Source organism: Ochotona princeps, chromosome 12 (genome assembly GCF_030435755.1).
Source record: "Ochotona princeps isolate mOchPri1 chromosome 12, mOchPri1.hap1, whole genome shotgun sequence".
NCBI classification, from domain to species: domain Eukaryota; kingdom Metazoa; phylum Chordata; class Mammalia; order Lagomorpha; family Ochotonidae; genus Ochotona; species Ochotona princeps.
The window spans coordinates 28,062,812-28,084,220 of NC_080843.1; the positions used below are offsets into that span (position 1 = coordinate 28,062,812).

At 44.8% G+C, this 21,409-nt stretch overlaps 1 long non-coding RNA gene and 1 pseudogene across 1 annotated transcript in view; one reads left to right on the forward strand and one right to left on the reverse strand.

The window, feature by feature from the left end:
- Positions 1-21,409, reverse strand: part of LOC131481573 (uncharacterized) — a 96,686-nt gene that overhangs the window by 20,512 nt on the left and 54,765 nt on the right. The window lies entirely within an intron of this gene.
- On the forward strand, positions 8,671-8,764 carry LOC131481609 (U6 spliceosomal RNA; annotated as a pseudogene).

Below are 21,409 nucleotides of genomic sequence, written 5' to 3' on the forward strand. Positions count from 1 at the left end.
AACTGCAGAAACAGAAGCTGGAGGTAACGAGGCATAGCAAAAACCAACCTGAACAAAGATTTAGGATTTTTGTCAGCAGCATGCTTAATGGAAATCAAACACAAAATAGTAATGCCCTCTCATGGCATCTTAAAACGTTAAATGAAATTCCAGTCTTTATTAACAGAAATACAGATCTTTATTAAACTAAGTGACAGCCTTTATGAACACTGCATTTAGAAACACACAAACTCATTCCTGTGTTGAATTCTTCTTAAAGATTGTAGACAAAGAGAAACTTAACCAGTGAATTGAAACTCCAACAAGCAAGAAAACTGAAATCAGACCACATGTGAAACTAGAACTTAACATCAGAAGATAGTAAAAGTCTACAGTTGTCATAGATATGCCACATAGCTTTAGGTGTTTAGTGATAGAGATCAAATTAGGGTGACTAGAAGTTATACAGACTCAATTTCTGAATCACGCATATAAAAGGCAAAAAGGTGCTATCCTTGAAATTGCCCAAGCACATTCCCTTGGGAGAAGGTCATTTACCAACTCAGAAGGCTCTCCAAACTAAGGCAGATGCCCAGAGAACAAGGAAACTATTGTCTCCATAAACCTTCATTTCTCATTAAAAAAAAAATACTTACTCATTTTTATATATTTGACAAGCTGAGCAACTAAGAGACAAAGATCCTACATCTACTGACCACTGTCCAAATGCCAGCAATAGCTGGGGTTGGGCCAAACCAAAGCCAGACCTAGAGTGTTCATCTGAGTTTCTCATGAGAGTGACAGGGAATACCCAAACCCTGGCCTGCTGCCTTCCAGGCGCATTAGCAGGAAGCTTGGTTAGAAGGAGAGGCAGCACCCCAATGTGGGATTCAAGCAGTCCAGGCAGCAGCTGAACTCACTGCACTGCAGCACCCATCCCAGACTGTACTCTGTAACCAACTTGAATCCCTTTAACAGAGAGATGCAGGCAGACCAACTGATGGACAGGATTTCTGACCACCTTGAGTTGTTCTTGGATGATGAAGCAGGCGACGGTGAGAATTAGAAGCCTAGAAGCCTTAGGAAAGAGATCTGACATGGCATTTATGCTTTCATGATATATTTAACCACTCAATACAACCAACTTCTTGCACTACCCAACTTACTCTTTTGACCAAAGCTCTCAGTAACACATTTGTGCTCAATCCATGTAATTAGCTAAGAACACCACACTCCTCCTTCCAGGCTTATGGGGGCCAACCCAAAACAGTGACTGCCATGAGCATGTGCCCTGCAGACTCACACTGACAGAATGCAGGGGACTTCCCATAATCCTCATTGTGTGTGCTTTTCTAGCAGGTGTAAGCTATATTAACATCATAACAAATGTCCTAAATGTTTCCTCCTTTCAGGATCAGATGTGGGCCTAAGCGTGAAAGATTAAAATATTACTCAGAATCTCAGAATATCCACACCAAGAAAAACCGCAGTAGTTTGTCTTTAGTCTATGTTCTATTAAAAAAAAAAATCACCATGCTAGTTCATAACAAAATTCTTGCTTTGATGGAAGGATTGCCAGATTGTCATCTGGAACGGGCATAACATGTTAATTTTTTCTCATTGGCATGTGTGGAGCAACTGCCCGTTTCTTTACTTGCAATTGGAAAGGGCCTACATCTCAACCTTGCCGGTCACCAGCCTCTCTTTCACCTTCAGCCAGGGTCAGGGAAGACAAATCAGGTTCCTGGAGCTTAGCCCTCATTTGCAAGACCTGGAGAACGAGCATCCCAGGCACCTGCACCTCATTAAATTTAAAAAAAAAAAAAAAAAAAAAACACCTGCCTTGTGGCCAATGTGGGGGTACAATGGGTTAAGTCACTACCTGGGACACCGGCACCTCATATGAGAGTCTGTAGTCCCTGCTGCTCCACTTGCAACCCAGTTCATTCCCTGCTAATGCAACTGGGCAGATGGCCCCGTCACCTATGTGGGGGCACTGATGGAGTGCCAGGCTCCTGGCTTCAGTGTGACCTAGCCCCGGAATTATGACCAGTCGGGGAGTGATCCAGCAAATGGACAATCTGTGTGTACGCGTGTGTCCCTCCCTTTCTTTCTCAATATAACTCTGCCTTCCAAATAAATAATCTTTTAACAACAATAATAATAAATAACTTTACCATTTGCCCTGAATCATGAAAGTTCTCCAAGTTGAATGTCTTCTCAACTCAAATTACACCCATTCTTTCCAACTGAACTCAAATGCTACCTTCTGCTGAAGGCCCTACAATGCCCCACTAGATGGAGACTGGCTCTCCCTCCACAGAAACCCACCTAACACCTGCTGAAGACATGTAAACCTATTTATCTTCTTTTGTAATTGCTCAGATTCACCAATGCCCAAGAGCCTTGGCTTCCCCTTCCAAGATCTACCTTCCCTTTTGCTTCAATCACAAAATCTTGATTAAGAGCTAAAAACATCTGCCCAATACAGAGACTGTTCTGAGACTCGTGTGGAATTAGATATGACCCCCCACATCTTGGCCATTCGGGCATAATGTTAAATCGAACGCCCTGAACAATCCAATGAAAGGAAAGAATATGCACTTCTCCTACTTCCTATTTCTTATTTCCATGGGTAGGGAAAGTGGATGTGATGGCTGGAAACACAGCAGTCATCTTGTATCACAAGGAGAATGTCCTTATTCTAGGTGGCTGGAAGATCCTGAAGCACTAATGTTGCTATGGAACCTTTAGAGAATTTAACACCTAAAAGGGACCATCGCACTTGTAAATGTAAAACTTCTTTCAACAGTTCAGAGTCATTGGCAAGGACAAAACCTAATACAATTGATCTTGGATTTTCAGCCCTAGAACTATGAGACAAGAAAATTCTGAAATTTAAGACAGTCTGGAGTATTTTGTCAAGCAGCCCTGGTACACCAAAACCTATGAGATGTTGTAAGAAATACAAAGTCCAGGGCCTGGCGCAATAGCGTAGTGGTTCAAGTCCTTGCCTTGCACACGCCAGGATCCCATATGGATGCCAGTTCTAATCCTGGAGGCCCTGCTTCCCATCCAGCTCCCTGCTTGTGGCCTGGGACAGCAGTTGAGGACGGCCCAAAGCCTTGGTACCCTGCACTGCATGGGAGACCAGGAAGAGCTCTTGGCTTCGGATTGGCACAGTAGGAGCCGTTGAGCTCATTTGGGGAGTGAACCATTGGACGGAAGATCTTCCTCCTTTGTCTCTTCTCTCTGTACATCTGCCTTTCTAATAAAAATAAATAAATCTTTAAAAAAAAAAAAAAGAAAGAAAGAAACACAAAGTCCAGGGGCTCTGCCTAGACCTGTTGAGATAAAAACTTCAGGGATAGGGCCCAGAAATTTGTATTTTAGCATAAGCCTTGGGTGATTTGAATGCCCCGCTAAGTTTGACAACCACTGGTTCTTGAACAGAGGAGGCTAAAATAAAGTAGAACTCCTTCCTGTCACACTTGTCATATCCTTCTTCAGCAATACTTTAAGCAGTAACATACTGAGAGTTGTTGAAGTCATCAGCTTCAGTTTTCATTTGAGCTAATTCAGGAATTAACACCAGTAACAACAAACGTTTTCATACTTGATGAGGCTATGGTTCTGAAACTAGAGACCAGTGGCTCCCAAATTTTAGAGTGCCAAAAAGTAAGTTACAGGTTCATTATTTTTTTTTTAACACAGCATCTAAAAGTTAGATTTAGCTGGTCAGTACAGAGCACAGGACTTGAGCATCTTCAACAAGTTTCACATGGTGGGCCCGGCATGATGGCTAGATCCTCACCTTGCACGTGCTGGGATCCCATATGGGCACCGGTTCCCGTCCCTGTGCTCCACTTCCCATCCAGCTCCCTGCCTGGACCCTGGGAAAGCAGTCGAGGACGGCCCAAAGTCTTGGGACCCTGCACCTGTGTGGGAGACGCGAAAGAAGCTCCTGGCTCCTGACTTCTGGCTCAGCTCAACTCAGGTCTGGCCATTGCGATCACTTGGGGAGTGGACCAGTAGGTGGAAGATCTTGCCCTCTGTCTCTTCTTCTCTGTTTATCTGCCTTTCCAATAAAAATAAACAAAATCATAAAAACCAAAAAGCTAAAAAAAAATCACATTGTCCTGATGCAGATGTCAATAAACCATAGTCTGCTTTTCTCTTATTCACTCAACTACTAGAAAAACAGAAACACTAGTAGATAGGTGAAGTGGCTGCAGATTGAATGGCTCAGAAAGCAACTTCAAGTGATTAGTGTTGTGGCACTGCACGTTAAGCCATTACTTGGGAGGAGCATTCTGCATCAATCAGGGTTGCCCTCTGAGTCCTGGCTGCTCTACTGTCAATTCAGCTTCCCGCTCATGTGGAAGATGGCAATGGAAGATGGTTGCATTGCTTGGGCCTCTGGCACCCAAATGGAAGCTAAGGCTCCTAGACCACAGCTTTGACCTCACCCAGATCTGGCTGTTGTGGCCATTTGCTACAGCAGATAGAAGATCTCTGTGTGTCTCCCTCAAAATCTCTCTCTCTCCCCCTCTCTCTTTCTCCCAACCCCCGACACCTTGCTTTGAAAATAAACAAATCTTTAAAAGAGAGAAAGAGAAAAGAACGAAGAAGGAAGGATGAATCCTCAGGGGCAGAATCTGTGACGTAACTTAGAACGCCCACATCCCATATGGAAACATCCCATCTGGATTGGCACATTAGCTCTGTTCTGGATTCCATCCTCCTGGTAATACACGTCATGGTTGGTAGGTGATGACTCAAGTACATGGATCTCTCCCACCTAGGTGGGAGTCTTCAACTGAGCTCTGAGTTCCTAGCTTCAACCAGGTTCAGTCCCAGCCACTGCAAGCATTTGGAGAGTAAATCAGAAGATCTCCAGCTATTTAGCTATCTCTCTGCAAGTAAAGCTAAAACAATTTTTTAAAAGAAAGACTATTAGCTGGCATGTTAGCTCAACTGGCTAATTCTCGACCTCCAAGCACCAGCATCCCATATGGGCACCAGTTTGTGTCCCAAAGGTTCTGGTTCTGATCCAGCTCCCTGTTTGTTGCCTGGAAGAGAAGTAGAGGATGGTCCAAGTCTTTGGGATCCTGCACCTATGTGCAGACTTTTAAAAAGTTCCTGACTCCTAGATTCAGATCCGCTCAGCTTCAGCTGTTATGGCCTTCTGGGACATGAACCGGCAGATGGAAGATCTTTCTCTCTCCTTCTCTCTCTGTCTTTCCAATAAAAATAAATAAATAAATAAAAAAACATCGACTGTCAGAATGGCACATACATCCTGTCTTCTCAGACTGTCCCTGAGTGTTTGCTGCCACTCATGGTCATGGTGAAGGTCCTGCAAAGCCGGGCCCTGCCCTGGGCACAGGAGCCACAGAGGCTGGCAGCGCAGGTAGCAGGTTCTGACTAATGCTCCTCAAGCTGTCCCACTGCTTTCTGATGTCACGATGCTCAGCGCCAGCTGCATCTGAAGAAGCCACATCAAGGCAGGTCACTCCTAGTCACATCAAACAGACTTGATGTTGTTGGATCTCAGTCCTAGACCACTTCCTGCTCCCCAAATAAGGAGACTGAGTCATCATCCTTAGTGCTCGATTGTATTAAAATCCAAAATTTCACTTTTCAGTCTTCTGTCACCGTATCAAAGAACTTAGGAGGAAACGCTCCACTGCACCGCAAACCGAGTTTTAAAGAAGCGTTCAAATATAGAATGAGGCTATGCAGAATTTTCAGCTGAAGGACTGCCACTTCCATTAAGGATGTTGTAAAATGGCATCAACTTCCCAGAAGCCTCTAAATGAGTAAACATTAATTAATTAATTGGAAACTTGAATAAGTGGATCAGAACCCTTTATCGGTTATAGTTCTAGCCTACATTTTCTCCTAAACTGGCAATGCCAACGTCCCTTCCTCATGTTTTTCAGATCCTTCGAGTCAAAACATTTTAATCAAAACATTTAATTTTAATTGACCTTTTGATAGCCACTCTCCCACAGGCAAGGCTTCATATTCAAAGCTTTAAGCCTAACAGCAAAGAAGCCACTGGGATGGAGGAGTTACCCACAGATCCTCTGGGAACCCAAGGGCCACAACTCTTTGTTCCTGGGAAAATGACATTGCCAGGGCCCAGCCAGTCAGCCACACTGCCGGTGGTGACACACACGCATTCCACATGGAAATCTGAAACCAAATAGTTAGTATTCACAAACATTCACTGCAAACGTCTAAGGAGTTGTATTAATCCGGACAAATAGTTACAAAACTTTGGGACGGGCTTGGAAACAAACAAGAATGACATTACATAGCAGAGGAAATGAGAAGCTAAGAGCTATGATTCACCCAGTTACAAATTTATTAAAAAGCTCTTTGTTAGAAACCAGGGCTGGCCCTGTTCACCGCACAGGTTTCGTCTTTACCCATGAGCTGTGGTTAAACAGAGAAACACGTGAAGCTGTGCTTGGGGCCGCCACAGATGCAGTGTGCAGACAAGTCTCACAGCCCATGGCTGAACCACATGGAAACAAGCTGACTCCCTAAGCAAGACTGACTTCTTTGTTTCCTGACCGCTGCGCCTCCTGACTGGCTTCGCCATCAGCTCTGCCAGTCCCTGCTGTAGGACCTGCCACCCCTCTGCACAGTCCTGGTCCTACTTTGAGCAGCCAGTTCCTTCACTTCCACTGGGTGCTGAGGAAGTCAAGTGATTCCTTCTTGGGGAGCTTGCAGGCTCAGGACAAAAAGGCAAGGCAGCAACATTTATCCATCGCAGCTGCTAAAGCGAACGCACTTCCAACCTTGCTTTCAGGAGAATCTGCTTTGGTAAAATGTCTTTGACTTTTCTCCTTGAATCGCAATTAGCCAGCCCTTCTCCAGGAGCATTCCATTAGAGGTCTCGCGCTGACAGGCACAGCCACAGCCTGAGCCACCTCAGGGAACAGCACTCTGATCTGGTGTCTTCTAACAATGTGGAGATGCTTATCCAAACCTTGCCCGGGCCGGCTAAAGCCAGCCATCTCTTCTGGAAGAGGGATTGTGCATTAACAAACATGCTGATGACTTCATGAACCTCACCACTCGTTTACAAGAAGGCCGCCGTTGCCAAGGCTGCAGGAAGCGGCAAGGATAGCACTGTCACCAGCAGAGGTGATCGCGAGAATGCCTGGCATGGCAGATCGCCTTACCCTTGTAGAAGAGAAGCAGATGAACAAACATGATGGAAAAGGAAGATGCTAAAGGAAAGGGAACCCAGTGAAGGGGACTGCACGGGTGTAACTATAAAAAGCCTGTGTATCAATAGTGAATTGATCAAGAGCCCAAATGAATTGAGTTCTGCCAAGCTAGTCTATGTAATTTATCCTGCCAGCCAATCACTAGGCAGTAAGCACCAACCACCAGTCACAGTGCTGGAAGGTCAATCAGATCAACACAGTTCTGGCCCTCGTGGAGATGACGACAGTGTTGGGAGAGGGACACATTGAAAAATACCTTTCCAAGTCCTTGCACAATGTTGTAGAAGGAAAGCTCAGCATGTTGTGAAACTGGGAGAAGGATAATGGTTTGGGGGTAAGCAAGGAAGACCTCCTTGAGGAAGGGACACTTCAAGAGGCCCAGAAAGTGGGGAAGCATGGGCGCAGATGTGGAGAGACAGCGGAGGAGCCTTTGGGAGATGCTACAGAGGTGTTTCTGTTGTGTTCCAGAAACACGCCAAGGCCGCTGTGGCTGTGGCTGTGGCGGAAGGACACTGTGACCACGGGGGGGGGGGGGGGTGCAGGCGGGGAGATGGGGCCTCGTTCATGGTCCTCAGGAGGATTTGGGGCTTTGCAGAATGCAGGAGAGCATTCCAGCTCCCAATGCTGAATGCCCACTAGGCAAGGACTGGGGAAGGACTTGGATGGAGAGGGAGAACTCATTAAGTGTCATTGAGGGGGGAAGTGAAGGTGGCTTAGACAAGAGGAAGAACTCCAGGATCAAGAAACACTCGACAAAAATCCAACTCAGAAGAATGTTTCCTGAATTCAGAACAACTGAATATTTTTCTTCACACTAGAATAAGAATCCAAACTCCCTATGCAACCTATGGAGCCCTGGGTGATCCAGCCCACATACTTTTTCTATCTATGCTATTCACTCCTCTAAGTACTCCTTTGGAACCCGCAATATTTGTCTTGTTTCTCAAATTCTCAAAGTTCTTCCTTTCTTGTCTGCTTCTAATATATATATGTGTGTGTATATATATATATACACACATTTATATATATACATATATATATATTTCATAGACAGAAAAAAGTCCCCATTTGCTGGTCCCTCTTCAAGAAATAGCCACAGGCCCAGATCAATGGCTCAATGTCTAAATCCTCACCTTGCATGCACCAGGATTCCATAAGCAGCTGGTTCGTGTCCTGGCTGCTCCATTTCCCTTCCAGCTCCCTTCCTGTGGGCTGGGAAAGCAGTCAAGGATGGCCCAAAGCCCTGGGACCCTGTACCTGCATGGGAGACCCAGAAGGGGTCCCTGGCTCGTGGCTTTGGACAGGCTCAGCTCCAGCCATTGCAGTCACTTAGGGTATGAACCAGCAGGTGGAATATCTTTCTCTCTGTCTCTCCTTCTCTCCGTACATTTGCTTTCCCAGTAAAAATGAATAAATCTTAGAAAAGAAATGTGCACAATGACGCTCGCTTTGGCAGCACATGTACTAAAATTGGAACGATGAAGGGAAGATTAGCATGGTTGCTGCACAAGATGACATGCTGGACTCTCCATCTTTGTCTAGACCTACAATGTTATGATACGCTTCAATAATAGAATGATGGACTTGTGACTATTGCTGAAGCATTATACTATCGTAATAATATGGGGGAAACTGGAAGAGGGAGTAATTGATGAGAGTGGGAGGAGAAATCCCTGAGCCTATGGAACTGTATCATAAAAAATAGAAATATGAATGTATTTTTTAAAAAAAGTAATGTCCACAATGGCCACAGGTAGGCCAGGTGGAAGTTAGCAGCGGAAAGCCTAACCTAGGACTCCCACTTGAACGGCAGGGCTCCGTTCACTTGAAGCATATCTGCCACCTCGCAGCGTGCGCACGATCAGGGAACAGGACTCATGAGGGGAACCAAGACTAAAACCTGGCACTCTGCCTGGGATGCACCTGTTCCAGCGGTGCCTCAACCTCTACACCAAGAGGCACCGCCCTCTGCTTCTGAGGGAAGCCTCTGTCTTCCAGTTCATCTCCAAGATCCCGCCTCATTCTTCCTGTCGCATAATCCCAAGGAAGTCTGCACTGCCCTCCGTGTCTAAATACATTTCTTTCACTTCAGTATTCTCTGTTGCATCCACTCAGGAGGGATTGATTGAGCATATCCAAAACCCTGGAAGACAAATCAGTGAAGAAAAAGGAAGGGGCCAAAAATCTCTAACCTTAGAGGGTTCACATTCTTGTAAAGGAGGACAGCAGATAATAACAACAAATATGCAAACTTCATGAATAAATTATGTGTAAATTACAGCACATGTTAGAATGTCAGCAGGGCTGGGGAAAGAAAGTAGAGAATGGTTGGCACCACTCTTGCTAGCATCTCAAACAGTTGATCTCCAGCTCAAGTCCTAGTTGAACAGCAGGTTAAATTGCTCTCTCACACACACACTCTCTCTCTCTCCCCTTTTTCTCTGCCTCTCCTTCCTTCTCCATCTAACTCTCCTTCTCTCCTTTTCTCTGCCTTTCACATAAATAAATACATAATCGTTTTCAGAAGGAGTAAGAGGCAGTAAGAATGCAATGGGCTGTCAGCCTAAATACGATGGATAAGATAGACGTCCTTAAAAATGATACTAAGCTAAGACCTGAAGGAGATGATAATGATCCCCGAGCTAATTTTCCAAGTAGCATTTTTCACAACTTATCATGAGCTCATTTGCTTGTTTGCTTGATCTTAGTCTGCCTTCCTCTCCCCACTCCACCCACAATAGAATACAAGTTCTACCAGGGAATGGACTGTGCCTTCCTTCTTCTCGTGTCCCTAAATCCATATACAAGCATTTTAGAGAATGAGCCGGTAGCAAGAGAAGCAGATGTCTGGAGCACTCTCCTGCCAGCTTCTGTGCACCGCTAAAAATCCTGCACCCTACCAACCAGGGGAAGTCAAGGCATCTAACCCGTACCAGTGGGGATGACTTCCCAGGGTGCCCCGTGTTGACTTGGCACAGAGCCATAAGTGGTCTGCCCAGTGCATGTTCTCTTTTCCTATCTTTCTGGTCAAAACAAAATACCCTCCTCTTTAATGTGGGAAGCTTGCTCACTTGTCCCCAGTGAACATGCTCCTGCAGTCAAAGCTTTAACCACTCCGGCTACACGCTGAAGCCTCGGGGAATGCTTGACCTAACAGGGCCAGTCGGGTCTCTAGAAACTGCCGGTGGAATGCATAGGGGAAGGACTTTGTCTTCTCACTGATAGTGTTCTATGCAAACAATGTAAGCTGCCTGTGGGTAGCTTTGCCCCTGGATGGGAATGAAGTCAATGCAAAAGAAAACAGTGGTGAAGCAGGAGCAAGGCAGATGGACTACAATTGCACAGTATGAACTGCCAGATCCATCTGAGCTCATTCTTTGAAGCTCTCATTTATGTGGGAACTTAGAATTCTTACCAGTTACTGCTTACAACCAGAGACTTTAACAAATAGTCACAAAATAAAAGTCTAAGGGACTACAATTAGTGAATTGAGAAGGTATCTTTTCTTTACATTAGCTACCTTTCAGTTAAACACGTGTTAAGATAGTATCTAATGGCCTGGTAACAACAAAACCATGACTAATTTCTATACAAAATAGATCTGTTAGTTTAATTCATAATGTTCTCTACATTCTGTGCTAGGCACAGGACATAGAATAGTAGCAGCACTGTAGCATATCGAATAAGGCCACTTTCTATGATGCACACACGATGGGTGGTTCGTGTCCCAAATGCTACACTTCCAAACCAGCTCCTTATTAATGATTTGAGAAGACTGGTGGAGGATGGTTCAAGGGCTTGGGCCCCTGCTATCCATGTGGGAGACCTGGAGGAAGCTCCTGGCTCCTGGCTGGACCAGGCTATTGTGGGTAGAGAACTGGTGGATGGAAGATCTTTCTCTCTCTCTCTCTTTCTCTCTCTCTGACTCCTTCAAATAAATAAAGAAGTCTTTAAATTAAAATAGTGGTTTCATAACCTCCTTGTTTAGACTATACAAATAGTAATAAATTTTATGTGAGGAAATAGAAATGAAGAAATTGAGGGTATAATGGAAGTTCAATGTAGGAAGCCAACCGACTTGGCAGGAGTTAGAGGGATGAGGTGTTCAGACCAGCTTTCAGAGGAATGGATGTCTAAGTGAGCTGGTGGTGTGAGGATTTGATCAGAGGAAGACAGAGGAAGATCAGAGTGAACTGAACTCAGAAAAACAAGCACCTTCAGGGGAAGACCACAGGCCAGGGTGGTTTTGTGCGACCATCTCCACATGGTCTTGGGAACCATCTTCATAGAATCACCCATCAGGTGACCTTGCAAAGATCATACATTCAAGCTCCAGCACTTTGCTTTCTTTCTTAAAAAGAAAGATTTGTTTTTCTTGGAAAAGCAGATGAGATTTACAGAGAGAACGAGAGGCAGAGAGAAAAATCTTCCATCCACCGCTTCACTCCCCAAGTGACTGCAACAGCCAGAGCTGAGCTGATCCGAAGCCAGGAGCCAGGAGCTTCTTCCAGGTCTCCCAGGTGGTTACAGGATCCCAAGGCCTTAGGCCACCCTCTACTGCTTTCCCAGGCTGCAAGCAGGGAGCTGGATGGGAAGCAGAGCAGCCAAGACAGGAACCGGTGCCCATATGAAATCCTGCTCCTTGCAGGGTGAGGATTTAGCCACTGAGCCATTGCACCAGGCACGGCACTTTGCTTTCCAAGCACAACACCTGTGCAGGCATTGCAGTGCAGATATTGGGAGAATGAGCCATGGGAAAGATTTCCAATTATCTCTTTCTCTCAGCCTTCCAAATAAAATTGTATAAACAAATTTTAAATAACACATCCACAAGGAGAGAGTAGAAAGGTAATCCCTGAGCCTATGGAACTGGATAATGAAAAATAATAATTAAAAAATGAAAAATAAAAACACATCCACAATTTGAACTCACATCCCTTTTCCATATTTTATTAAACATGGGCAATTAGGATTAGGGTGGATTTCTTATTAGTAATATTATTTAGTAGTCTCATTGCAGAATGATAGGAAAAAAATGCAATTCTATTGAAAGCAACAAATGTCTCACCAACCCCGACTGTGCTAAGAGCTTTATTGAAATAGCTGCCACATAATCCCCCTGAAGCGGGCTTCAGCTGCGTAGCATGTAGTCCAAACTAGGCAAGGATCATACCTTACATCCTCCAGACAACTTAAATTCCCATAATAAGTCTCAATGGAGACGAAATCGTTACTTTGTATAATGAGATTCTGTCTTCCAGCTTTAACAAAATGAGATCTTGAAAACAAAGTTATTATATTGTTAAATGGGACATAGAAAGACATCTCTGCTGTAGAATGTTTGTCATGATTTTAAACAGAAGATATTTTCATGGGCACGGTAATAATAACTTATGGATAATTCTATTTCATCAAGTGTTCTTTAATGAATCAATATTTTGGCTTGCAAACAGCACTCTTATTGCTTGATACATTAATGTCCTACAAAATATCTTCTAGTTCAAATACCGCATCACTCACTACTTCCATTTTGCCTAGCAAAGGCCAACTCACGTTAATTTTGTACAAACCTCACATCTGTTTTCTATGGAAGATCACTATTTCTCACTTGCTAAAAATATATACAAGAGCAAAAAAAAAAAAAATCCTCCCTTAAACTACCCGGGTACACATTTAGCCCTACTACAAATATTCTGTGGTCCTGGAATTGAGCAAATCACCAACCAAATTGGTCACTGTTAACATAGCTGTCTGCTTTTCATAGAGAGAAGTGTTCTGTTTCTGTTGGACACATTTTCAGGAAGTGAGGTAATGCCCAATTTTCCCCTAAGAAAGTAAGCCTCGGACATGCTCAGCACTGGCTTGCTGGGGCCATTGTTTGAAGGTAAAGGGAGATGGTGAGTGGTGTGATGAAAACAAGATAAAACTCAACTCCAAGGCAATCACTGTGAATGTTCAAAGTCACTGACGTCAATTACACTTTTACAGAAGTATAGACGGTAGTATGGCCTCGGGACTAATAAAGCATGATTGATCACACAGGTCTTCCCTGCCCTTCTCTCCATCTGGCCCTTCATGTGAAAGTACCCTCCTTCCTCATGCTTTCCATCAAAAGAAAAAAGGTGGGGGGAGAGCAAGAGATGTGTGGAATGTTTGAAAATACTTCAGATCCTTTCCTCTGCTAGTTGCAAAACATGAGCTGAACCGCCTTTAAAATGTACTGCTTCAAGGCAATCAAAAAAAAGAAAAACAGATGAAGCAAATTGACAGGATGTCGCCATTAACACCCACACTCCATACCATATGTTTCAGATGGCAGCAGTTTCGCCTGAGACTGGCAGGCTGTCATTCCTCCCTTCTCTGCAGTTGTGGTTCTTGAAATGTGGAAGGAACGAATTACATTCCTTGAAGGTTCTAGCCATTTCCCATTTCTCAATTCAGAAAGTTTGAGGTTACTAAAATCCAAGTCTTCTGGAACTTTCTCCTAGTGTCTGAGAGTGAAAGTAGCCCCCCAAAGATGTTTCCTCACACACAGGAGGAGCTTAAATTAAACCCTGGGAGAGAATCTTGGCTGAATGAAATCGCTGTCCCGTGCCAGAGAGGCATCCAAAAATACTCCATTCTTTGTATCACTTGCTTAGCAGCTCATTTGCCCATTATTTGAGAATTGTTAATTAATCAACAGTACAGCAGCTCCGCGCCTACTGCTATGCCCGACTGGGGCTGCATTTTGTCCACTTTGTGTTACAGAAGCTAAAACTGAGATTCCCCTAAAGTTGTCATCATGTCATTGGGGGAGCAGTTAGCCCTAATCCCACCCCACTTTTCATCTGCAATCCCTCTGTATTCACAGCACTTTGCCGGTTACACTTTCGCTGGTTTTATCCCATTTAATCTTAACAATGCTTCCCAGCTCCCCACCAGCCCCAAAACAGATGGTAGACATTATTCCTATTCATCTTGGAAGGAGCAAAATGAAAAGTTAGAGTCTGTTTCAGAATCCACATTTGATTTCAAGTCAAGGAACTTGAAGCTTCAGGTCTAAGCGATAGCATTCTCTGACAGTGAAACCCAGGAGCAAGCATTTGGCACAGTGCCTCAGACACTCTTTGGGCTGCCTGGGTGCCTGCCCTCAGACCTCAGCTCTGTTTCTGATTCTGTCCAACCTGGGAAGCAACAGGCCTCGAGTGGCTGAGTCCTTTTCACTCACATGGAAGGCTTCCCATCAGCAACAAGCAAAGAACGAGGCAATGGAACACCCCTCTCTGCTGGGTCTGTCTCTGTGTGTGTGTCTCCACCTTCCAAGTGTAATTAAAATAAATATACCACATGTCTATGTGAATGCCTCTTTAGCATTGTCACACAGCCTGCAGTGTGGCCCAAGTCACCCTCGCTCTCAGTGAGACAGACGCTCAGTGGTTCTGACCTGATGACTCTCGCGGTCTCCGGGCTTCCCCAGGCAGCACACGCTGGCAGCCTGACATTTTATGTCATTTATTACTCATGTTACGGACCTGCTTGGATCTTTTTATTGGTCTCCATCCCCCTGCATATGGAGTTAACCTGACGACTGCCTGCAGAGTCCCCCATAGTCTCTCTTCTCAGTACCTCTCTAACATTGGCTGTTGCCAAGCGCACAGGCTGTCCGTGCGCATGAGCAAGCCAACTCGATCCCCTTGAGAACTGTTCCTTGTGCTGTTGTTTGCCTCAACTTTTAGCCCCCAGGTCCCAGGGCTGCTCACCATCCATTCCCAACCCCCATTCTAGGCCTTCCTTGACTAAATCACTTTCTACCCCCTTATCACTTGGCTATATTTGTTGACAGCATGTCTAAATTATCTTTCAGACTTATTTACTTTAAAAATCAGAGCCACAGGGCCCAGTGCGATAGCATAGTGGCTAAAGCCTTCGCCTTGGATGAGTCAGGATCCCATTTGGGCACTGGTTCGTGCCAGTTCTTGTCCTGGCTGCTCCACTTCTCCTCCAGATCCCTGCTTGTGGCCTGGGAAAGCAGTCAAGGATGGCCCAAAGCCTTGGGACACTTCACCCACATGGGAGACCCAGATGAAGTTCTGAACTCCTGGCTCCTAGCTTTGGATTGGCTCAGTTCTGGCGGTTGTGGCCACTGAGGGAATGTACCAACAAACAGAAGATCTTTCTCTCTGTCTCTCCTTCTGTCTGTAAATATGACTTTCCAATAAAAATAAATAAATCTCTAAAAACTAAAACATCAGAGTTACAGAGAGAGAGAGCACAAGAGAGAATCTTCCACCTGGTGATTCACTTCCCAAATGCCAAAGTGGCCAGTGCTGAACCAGGGCGAAGTCTGGAACCAGGAGCTTCATACAAATCTCCCACGTGGGTGGCAGGGAACTAAACAATTCAGGCAGCCTCCACTACTTCCCCAGGCCATTAGCAGGGAACTAGATTGAAAGCGGAGTAGTAGAGACTCAAACCAGTACCCACAGGGAATGCTGACATCACAAATAGCAGCTTTACCTGCTACGCCACAATAACAGCCCCTTGAAATCATCTTGTCTGTTTCTCTTTCCCATCTCCACTTATCAATTCCAGGAGAACCATTACTTCATTAGCTGTTCCCCATTCTTCTTTAACCCTAGCATCTTGACCAGTATGTATTCTTTTCCATAAATTAATAATACATGGCAAGCATTTTAATATCAATACTATTGATGTACCTATGTCATTGTTCAGATGTCATCCACGTGATATTAAGTGTCTACTGATGGATAAATAAGATGTTTCCAATTTCTTGCTATTAGAAATAACATAGAAACAAATAACTTTGCTTTTTATCCTTGGACATTTGTATAGATGTTTCTCAGGGATACACTGTTTTTATTTTATTAATTTTATTCATGTCCTATTGGGAAGGCAGAGAATCAGAGACAGACACAGAGAAATCTCGCATTTGCTAGTTCGCTCTCTAAACACCCCTGAACACCAGGGATGAGCTAAGTTGAAGGCCGGACCTAGAAGAGTGTCCCACAGGGGTGGCAGGAAGCCAAGTGTTTGGACCTTCACCAGCTGGTTTCCAGAGCATTCACAGGAGGCCAGGAACAGAAGCTTTGAATCCAGACACTGGAACATGGAAACAGGCACCACAGCCAGAGCCTTAACCCCCATGCCAAAGCCCACCCCAGGGGGCATGCTTTGGGTTTCCATGGCTACCATCAGGTAATACATCTATTAATTTTACATTGGTGTATCAGAATCAAAAATGTGTATTATTTGTCACTTTTTCTAGATTTGTAGATTTTTCTGCTGCTTTTCTCTTCCAGTAACTCCTTGTACCACAGACGATTAGGGATCCATTTGTAACAAAAGCTGCAACAACTTTTTTTTTTATCACATGGTCAAAATTCCACAGTGACAACTGATGACTAGTCACATGGCTTCAAGTCAGGCTCAGGAGTAGCACATGCTTATTAATTAAGCATTATGCAAAACTTAACTTACTATTGCTAGCCTTTTTTATAAAAAATGAAAAATCTATAAGAAAATGAACATAGGGACAGTGCTATAGCCAAGCAGTCAAAATGCCCGTTTCCCACATCAGAGTATGTTGCAAGACCTGGCTCCATTTCTGATTCCAGCTTCTTGCCAACACACACCCTAGCAAGCATCACTGCCAGCTCAGGTAGTTGGGTCCAACCACACACAGGAAGCGTCTCAATTGCCTTCATACTCTCAGCTTCCGCCTGGTACGGTCCCCACCACTGCAAACATTCTGAGGAATTGCAAGCTCACTCTGGGAGGCAACAATTTAAGGCTTAAGTACTTGAGTCCCTGCCACCCATGTGGGAGATCTGGGTGGGATTCCAAGCTCTCTGGCCTCCCGGGAGTGACCCTGCAGATGGGAGCTCTTCTGTATCTCTCTGTGTGTGTCTTTGCTCCTCTGCCTTTCATAAATAAAAAAATCATATTATCAGGAAATCAGCAACAACTAGTAAATTCATATTACTAGGAAATCAGACTATTCTCTTAATCTGTTACATTTTTAAAATGTAACTATTTAGCTTATTTTGATTTTTTTTCTGAATATATACTTCCTATTCTGAAAGTAGCAACAACCATTAAAATGGTTCTAAATTGTTTCTATCTTACATTAGAACCTTATTCCCTATTGCTGAGTGAAAATCAAAAATGGAAGGAAATCACTTTAAACCCACACTCGTAGTCAGGAGTCCCACTTGGGAAGTCCAGTGCTCCAGGCTCATCCAATGAAACACTTCCCTGTAGGAGGTAGGGAATGGGTCACAGCTGGGAGACATTTCAGCGAATTTCCCACTGTGACCCGAGAGCAACTGGGCACTGCAGACCTATGCAAAAATTCAGGAGAACATGTCTTTTGAGCAGAAAAATGTCATCCTCTTTTTGCAAAATAGTTTTTTTGCCATCAAAGTTTTGAAAATGATCTCTGCTCACAATCGATGTTTTTGTTGATGTTTTACCTCTCTGAAGAGTAAAAAATGTTACCATCCATGGTGAAACTTTCCAGGGATCCTTCTCCTTCACTGTAAAGGAGTTGGAGCAGGCTGCAAAGCCTCTTGCTCTAATCTTCTGAGATGGGCACTTGCGCTGAGCCTCTAAGCATCTGCCAAGCACTAAACATGTGTCAGGTACCCTGAGATAGTTGCAAAGGTACAGACATTTTCAAAGCCTAGCCTGACAACTTTCAAGAAAAGTTTATTCTCCTTCTTAAAATGTATACATGTATGGGCCCAGTGCAATGGCTCAATTGGCTAATCCTCCCCCTGCAAGTGCCAGGATCCTACATGGGCGCCAGTTCCTGCCCTAGCTACTCTACTTCTCAGTCAGCTCTTCCCCTTTGGTGGGGAAAGCAGTACAGAAGGGCCCAAAGCCTTGGGATCATGCACCCAAAAGAAGCTCCTGGCTCCTGGTTTTGTATCAGGTCAGTTCTGGCCACTCCGGTCACTGGAGGAATAAACCAGTGGACAGCAGATCTTTCTCTCTGTATCTCCTTCTCCCTGTGAATCTGACCTGCCTTTCCAATCAAAATAAAAAACAGAGCCCGGCGGCGTGGCCTAGCAGCTAAAGTCCTCACCTTGAACGCCCCGGGATCCCATATGGGCGCCAGTTCTAATCCCGGCGGCTCCACTTCCCATCCAGCTCCCTGCTTGTGGCCTGGGAAAGCAGTCGAGGACGGCCCAATGCTTTGGGACCCTGCACCCATGTGGGAGACCCGGAAGAGGTTCCTGGTTCCCGGCATCGGACCGGCGCGCACTGGCCGTTGCAATCACTTGGGGAGTGAATCATCAGATGGAAGATCTTCCTCTCTGTCTCTCCTCTCTCTGTATATCTGACTTCGCAATAAAAAATAAATAAATCTTTTAAAAAATAATAATTTGTGCATTTATTTTTTGAAATGTAGAGTTAGAGACAAAAAGATCTTCCATCTGCTGGTTCACTCCCCAAATGGCCACACCACCCAGGGCTGGGCCAGGCCAAAGCCAGAATCTGGGAGCTCCATTCAACATTCCCCAATGGAAGCAGGGAGCCAGGCACCTGGCCATCTCCAACCACTTTCATGGACACATTAGCAGAGAGCTGGATCAGAAGTGAAGCAGCCAGGACTCAGTCTGGTGGTCACAGTGGAACATTGCTGTTGCAGGTCAAAGCTGAACCCACTGCATTAGAATACTGGTCCTGAGACAATTCATTCTCACACACGCAACCTAAGTACAAACCTTGCCTGCCTTCTCCCCCACCCCAATAGCTGCAGACCTTTCAGAGTTTTCGAACATGCTTCCACGTGTCCCAAAGGCCAACCACCAATGCGTGCTAAGTTTATTTTAACTGCCAATGCTCTAGCAGAGAATTTTGACTCTCTTACTTTTCTTGCAAGACTTCAAGTGGACTTTTTAACTGGGAAAATCACTACGAACTTCCTATTTGAATCTCAAAAAAAACACAGTGACATATGAGACAAGGATGCAAAGTTTGACTGATTAATCAACGCACCGTCACTAGAACTTCTTCAGATGTGCTAACAGAGCTCATTGTTGCATGAGAGAATGAGGCAGCTCTGGCCAAGCAGGACCTGCAGGCAATAAGCAGCCAGCAGAGCAACTCTGCCTCTGGAGAGGACTCATGGTCAGGGGACTCATGGGGTCTACACCAGTGTTGGTACAAGAAGCATTCAAGGATTTCTTCTATGGAGAAAGTGGGAGAGAAAAAGGGACAGAGTTAGTATACTGGGCTTGCTCTATAATCCATTCTGAAAACCACTTTATCTTTATCAAGGTTTACTGAAAGAAACTTTAAAAAGAAAGAAAAGAGTGGAAGTGCATTCCAAGCAAAAGAAATCATACCTGTTCAATAAATATTTGTGTTAGACACTGGACATCCAGTAGTGCCAACATAATACGTTCATTGTACTTGCGTCCAGGTCTGCACAGGCGCAGAGCAGATTACAGCCCAGCTACCGCTATTTCTGAACCGTGCCCGTTGCCAGAAGATGTCTCAAACACTTTGCTAATTACAATTCCTCACAGCTGAGGAGAAAACAGACCCAGAGAGGCCAGGTTACCTATCCATGACCACACAGCTGCTGAAGGAGAGGCATTCAAACCTGGGCAGACGGGCTCTTAACCAAGAAAAGGCAGCAGTTTCTCCAGTAACCCTAGACAGAAAGCAGGAGTGAGGGGCTGGGGCGTGAGAGTGCTGACAGGTCACAGGAAGTTTTCATAGCTTGGCAAGACTGAGTTACACATAGGACATAACCAGTGAAGAAAGGAGAGAGAGAATGCCTTCTCTGATCTCTGCATCCCAACCTCGCAGTGCTCTCCGTAAGGATGGAGCTCTAAGGCTCTGGCTTTCACTCCAAGAACAAAGAGCCCCCAGTGGGAGTTTTAAGAACTAGGCTGGGCCTGCAGCACTGTGGTGGGAAACAACCATCTGTGACACCAAAATCCCGTATGGGCATCAGTTCAAGTCCTGGCTGCTCTGCTTCAGGCTCAGTTACCAATTAAAGCACCTGGGAACTCAGAGGAAAAATGGCCCAACTGCCTTGGGCCTCTGAATCCACATGGAAGATCAGGAAGAAACTCGTGAATATGCAATATAAGTCATCTGTTATGTTTAGGTTGTATACAGTTATCCTCTTGCTGTGGAGTAGTTTTGTATTTAAAGAAAAAGTCTAGAGGTAGTAAAAGAATTCTCTTGATTCTTCAACCAATTTTCCCAAATGTTAGCATCTGACAGTTCTTTCCTGCTCCAGGATCCCACCCAGGGAGCACATCCGACATCAGTTTTCGTGTCTCCTTAGGCAACTCTTGGCTGAGACAATTTTCCAGAATGTGTTCTCCATGATCTTCCTTGACAGTGTCAAAAAGTGCTGCTCAGATGTCTATTTTTTTGTTGTTGTTTGTAAAGATTTATTTATTCACTTGGAGGTCAGAGTTATGAGGTAGAAGTGGGCCGGGAGATAGATTTGCTGTTTCGCTCCCCATGGCTGCCATAGCTGGTGCAGGACTGGCCCAAACCCAGAAGTCAGGAGCTTCTTCCAGTCTATTCCACAGGTGCAGGGGCCCAAGCTCTTGGGCTGTCCTCTGCTGCTTTCCCAGGCTCATTAGCAGGGAGCTGGATTGGATTAGTAATTCCATGGTGCTAACATCAATGCAAGACTATAGGCGATTTCAAAACCCATCTTTGTGGTTCTTTTTCTTTTAATATTTTTTAGGAAATGCTGATCCCTTTATTTTTCAACAACAAGAGAGTGATTTTTTTTCCTTCAGAGGGAAAAATGGCAACAAATAATTTACCAACAGCGGCCAATTTTAGGGGTGATTTCGCTTCCAGTTGATGGTCATGTCTTCTCTGGAATTTTTCTCTTATTTCTGAACTTTTAAAAACAACAATGAGAAAGAGGGAGAGGGAGAGAGAGAGAGAGAGAGAGAGAAAGGCAGAGATGGGCAATGATCCCAGAGAAGAGGGAGGAGAAAGACACGATGGGTAGAAGGAAGACTGGGCTGAAAGAGTAATGCAGGCAAGAGGTCAAGCCAGAGATGCTGTTGACCTACACAAAGGGTGAAAATGTGAGCCAATCAGTAAATGGAGGCCACAGGAGGTAGAGACTGACTGAATACAGCGCCTGCAAAGAGGGACCAGCTCCTAGTTTCTGACTGAACAACTCATGA